The sequence below is a fragment of the Chrysochloris asiatica genome, unplaced genomic scaffold, assembly GCF_000296735.1.
Source record: "Chrysochloris asiatica unplaced genomic scaffold, ChrAsi1.0 scaffold00152, whole genome shotgun sequence".
Taxonomy (NCBI): domain Eukaryota; kingdom Metazoa; phylum Chordata; class Mammalia; order Afrosoricida; family Chrysochloridae; genus Chrysochloris; species Chrysochloris asiatica.
Window position 1 is genome coordinate 678,344 of NW_006408670.1, and position 5,923 is coordinate 684,266.

The window sequence follows — 5,923 nt, forward strand, 5'->3', positions numbered from 1 at the left end:
AAACCCTGTACAGGGTCGCTATGGGTCGGACCCGACTCGATGGCACTTAACAACAACAACAACAACAACAACTAGTACAATGAAAGATACAGAGATCAATGGAATAGAATTGAGAATCCAGAAATTAATCAAGCCACATATAATCAATCGATCTTTGACAAAGGGCTGAACTACATTGAATGGGGAGGTGATAGTCTGTTCAACAGAAGGTGATGGTAAACTTGAAATTGATATGTAGAAGATTTAAACAAGACCTTTATCTCACACCATAGATAAGTCCATATCAACATAGATTTAAGATCTAAATGTGAATCTCAGAATTATAAAGGTAATCAATTTAAAAATAGGGACACATTTAAGGGCTCTAATACAAGGCACCCACAGACTACCAAACTTTACAAAAATTCAACAAACAAAAGAAGACAAAATAGATGATTGGGGCATACTAAAAATTAGAAACTATGTGCATTAAAAGATTTCACAAAAAGAGTTAAAATGGAGCACACAGAATGGGAAAAAAATATTTTGCAAGGACATATCACACAAGGGACTATTCTCTAAAATGTATAGGAAAATACAACATCTGTACAAGATAAAGACAAATAACCTAGTTAAAAAATGGGCACAGGACATGAGCAGACATTTCAACAAGGCAGACATTCGGACCAACAATGAACATGTATGTTAAGAATTATTCATTATCCTTAGTCATTAGAGAGATGGAAATAAAAAATAAAAAATGAGATACCATTTCACAGTGAATTTCAAAAAAGTAGAGAACTATAAATGCTGGCAAGGATGTTGAGAGACTGGAACCCTCCTACATTGCTGGTGGGAATGTAAAATGATTCAGCCTCTCTGGAAAATGGCATAAGGCTTCCTCAGAATGTAGGAAATAGAAATACATCATGACCCATCAATTCCTCTACTTAGTATATACCAAGAATTATGAGCCACAACACAAGTAGATATAAGTACACCAATGTTTATTGCAGCACTATTCACAATTGCAAAAAATGGAGACAGACTAAGTGTCCATCAATGGAAGAATGGATAAACAAACTATGATACGTATGCACAATGAGATATTATGCTACCTTGAAGAATAAGAAGGAAGCAGTAAACCTCCACATTGAGGACATTATGCTGTGTGAAATTAATCAGTTACTGAAGGATAAATATTACATAAGAATATTATTGTAAAATCTTAAGAAAGGATACCAATACCCAAAAAAATAATAATTCTTTTTGGTTAACTGAAGAAGGAAGGAGGGGATTATGGAGCACATGTTAATAGACAGACAAATAGTAGTTCAGGTGTTGGGGAGGGAAACACACATAAAGGGGAGGGGTGATGGAAGAACAAGGCAGATAGGGGCATACTCAGGCAGGTTTGCATGTGTTAAATGGGACAGAGTTAAATAGTGATGTATATTCAACCTTGGAACAGCAAAGCTCTGTGATACAGGGATCAAGGCATATTCTGAATTGGTAAAAAAGGGGAAGTAATGTTAAGATCCTTGACTATCTTATGAATATTGGTTTCCCTTGCCTTCTATGGTGACACTTGAGTGGAACAGAAAGGAATATCAGGAAACATAATTACAGAAAGTTTGTAAGTCTGTCTTCAGCTTATACTTGATTGGAATACCTAAAAGGGGTTCTAGAACTTGTCTAGTGAACTAGGCTTCCTGCAGATCCTTTATAGTCTTGCTCAATTGACTCTTTAATCATGACATAGTGTCCTTTAGCTCTTAATGCTTGTTTGTGCCTTAAATTTTATTTTATCGATATTAGTACTGCCATTCCTACTTGTTTTATATTGCAATTAGCTTAGTATATTTTTTCCATCGTTTAACTTTTATTTTGTTTTTGTCTTTGTTTGTAACGTGTGTCTCTTACAGGTAGCATTTTGAAGTATCTTGTTTTCTTATCCATTCTTCCACCCTCTGTCTCTTCAGTGGTGTATTTAATCCATTGACATTCAGTGTGCTTATAGATTAATATGAATTCATTGCTGTCATTATATATATTTTATTTATTTATTTTTATGGTGCTGTTCATTCATTTGTTTGGCATGCTTTCTTGTGCTGAGTTCATGATTTTGCTCTATTGTCAGTTTATTCATAGTTTTAATGATTTCTGGTTTTATTTGGATCTTCATTTTCATGGTAAGTTGTGAAGTTTTAACTTTCTTTACTGCTACCCTATAGTCTATTAACTTTTCCCTCCATTTAAGAGAGTCTATTTTATCCTGCAATCTACCTGACCTCCTTACCACCTGGATCTTTGTTCCTGTATTTTCCTCTGCTTTGACATTGTTACTATTTTTATCTTTGATCGGCCTCATAAGTCCTATGAATTCATTGTTGTAATTTTGTTCTGTTTTGAACTCTGCTATCTGTCGACTGAGTTATAGGTGGTTTTGTCATGTCTGTCAATCTTTGGTTGTTGTCTGTTCTTGTTGGTTTTCATTCCAAAGAACTCCCTTTAAGATGTTTTTTATCACTGGATTGACTTTGACAAAATCTCTTAGCTGCTGTTTATCCTGGAATATTTTGATTGTATCATATTTGATTGAAAGTTTTGCTGGATAGACAATTCTTGGTTGGCAGTTTTATTCTTTTAGGGATTTATATATGTCTCCCCATTGCCTTCTAACCTGCATGGTTTATGCTGAGAAGTCAGAGCTTAATCTGATTTACTTGCCTTTGTAAGAAACACTTCTCTTTCCCTGGATGCTTTTAGGATTCTCTCCTTGTCTTTGATTTTGAAGAGTTTGATTATAATATGTCTTGGTGTTTTTCTTTTGGGGTGTATCCTTCCTGGGATTCGTCCAGCTTCTTAAATACTTATCTTCTCATCCTTCAAGATGTTAAAGAAATTTTCTTCCAGAAGCTCCTTAATCATGCCTCTGAAGTCTTCTGTGATTCATCCTGTTCCAGAATGCCAATAATATATAACTTTTTCTTCTTCATGTTATCCAGCATGAATCTTAGACTCTCTTCAATTTTTTTTAAAACCTTTTTTTTCTGTTTGCTCTTCTATCTTAGAAGCAATGAGAGATTTATCTTCCAGCTCACTGGCTCTTACTTCCATCTCTTCAGTTTTACTCCTTTGCCCTTTTGGTGTATTGTCCATTTCTGATATTTTATTATTAATCATCTGGACCTCTTTTTGCATGTTTTTGAATTTTTTCCAAGCTGTATCTATCTTATTTGATAGCTCCTGTAACACTTTCCTGACTTCCTTATTTTCTTCCTCCTCTCTGGGGTGCATTTGAATTTGTCTCCCTGACATTTTTCTGAATTCCTTCTCAGGCAGATTCACAGCCTGCTCTTCTTCTAGTGGGAATTCTATGTCTACCCCTAGCTCATTTGTCTCACTTCCTCTGTTTTATTTTTGGACATATTCAGAGACCTTTTGTTGTTTTTCATGGACATTTTCAGTAGTTAGGTGTGTTTTCAATGATTAAATGACTATATGTGTTGTTGTTGTGAAGTACCGTTGAGTCAGTGTCAACTCATAGCAACCCTGCATAGGGTTTTCAAGGAGCAGCTGGTGAGCTTGAACTACCGACCTTGCAGTTCAAATGGCTTTACAGTCTGGTGCATGAACCCACAGCACCACACTAGGTGTTATTAGGCTTACTGACTGTCTCCTGGTGGATGTGATCGGGAGATAGGCTTCCCATTTCAAGTCTCTTATTACTAAGCTGCATGTTAGCTTAACAGGTATTAACAATCTGTATAATGCAAAGCAGCTGATATTGGCTGCTTTCTGGAAAGAGAAGTATTATGGGGTATGCTTGTAGCTTGGCTATATGGCCACAACTGCTGTCTCTTCTTGGGTAGCATAGGGAGAGAAAGCTCTCACCCCCATTAAAAAAATGAGTCCAAAAAGACCAAAACCAGAAACAATATAAAATCAGAGACCAAAAACACCACTCAAAAACAAAAATAAAACTGTAGCCAACTGACCAATAGCTTTTGCTGCTCATGGCAGTGTGCATGTACAATAGGACCCTCCAGCAGTGGGTGGGGGTGCCCACTCGCTCAGGCCCCTCATCTAGTCACCACCATTGAGGTGCACAGATAGATACTGAGAATTGAATGGAACAAAGATCGTCCACTATTCTCAAAATAGATGTGTCCTTGTATATAGTAATTGGTGTTGCAATTGCCTTTTAGGTTGGAGTGTTACAAGATTCACATACAGTTTGGCTGTATGGCCAAACATGCTGTTTCTTGCTAGGTAAGGCAGGAATAAAAGATCCCACCCAAGTTAAATTTAGGGCTAAGTCACAGAGTCAGACATCACAAGAAGCAGTGAAAGGATCAGCCTGTGGGACCAATGGGGCTTCCAGGGACTTCCTCCCTGTACCATGGGAAAACTGTGGGAATAACACTGGACCCTTTTGGGCGTGTGCTTCCACCCTCCTGGAGGTGTCCCAGCTGGACAGTAAGGGTGAGATGCAGGAGAGGAGGAATGAAAAACGTGAAATCCCTAACACCTCTTTGCAGATGCTGCTGCATGGTTTTTAGTGCTGTATTACTATTTGACCTTGGCTGTGGTCTACCCTCTGATCTCAGCCCAGGCCAAGGGACCCACAGGGAGTGTCACAATCAATTTAGAAATTGCCATACTTTCCTTACATATTCAGATTTCTCCACCAGTAGATGTGGAAAACTGACACTCTGTACCTTATATTAGATGCAAACTCAGGAGTTGCTCTGGGAAAACACCTTCTCTCTCTATCTCTCTTTTTTTTTTTTTTTTTCTACACCTCCACTGAGGAGCATCTCTTGTCTTTTGGTTTCTTGTATCAGTATTTTGTAGTTTTCTTTGCATAGGTACTTTGTTTCACTTGCAAGATTTATTCCTAGATATTTTGTCCTTTGAGCAGCTATTGTAGATGTTATTGCTTTCCTAATGTCCTTTTCAGTATTGTCATATTTCTGTATAGATGAATCCAACTGATGTTTGTATGTTGATATTATACCCTGCCATTTTGCTGAATCTTCCAATGAGGTCTAGTAGCGTTTTACAGAGTCTCTATAGTTTTCTATGTATAGGATCATATCATTTGCAAATAGCGTTTTAGTACCTCATAGCCAATTTGGATGCCTTTAATTTCCCTGTCTTGCCATATAGCTCTCACTAAGACTTCCAAAACAATATTGAATAGGGGTGGTGACAAAGGGTATCCTTATCTGGTTCCTGCTTGCAGAGGGAAGACTTTCAGCTTCTCTCCATTGAGAGTATTGTAGGCTGTTTGTTTTGTATACTAATTATGTTGTGGCATTTCCCTTCAATTCCTACTTTGTTTAACTTTTTTTTTTTAAATCAGGAATGGATGGTGGATTCTGTCAAATGCTTTTTCTGCATCAATTGATATGATCATGTGGTTCTTTTCCTTTTTCTTATTTATATGGTGGATTACATTGATTGCTTTTCTAATGTTGAACTATCCTTGTAACCCTGTTATGAATCCCACTTGTTTATGATGTATTATTTTTTTGATATACTGTTGGATTTTGTTGGCTTCCATTTTGTTGAGAATTTTTTAATCTATGTTCATGAGGAATATTGGTCTATAATTTTCTTTCTTAGTGTGTCCTTCCCTGGTTTTGGTAGGAGGGTTATGCTTGCATCATAAAATATATTAGGACGTTTTCCATCCTCCTCTATATTCTGGAATAATTTGAGTAGAACTGGTGACAGCTCTTACCTGAATGTTTGGTATAACATCAGTGATGGCATCCGGACCTGGACTACTTTAGGTTTTGAGTTTTTTGTTTTTTTTTTTTAATTAAATGTTTTTATTTTGCATTGAGTGAAAGTTTACAGGGCACATCATCAGCTTCACATTCAACCATTCATATAGCTTGTTTCATTACATTGATCATTATCCCCGCCATAT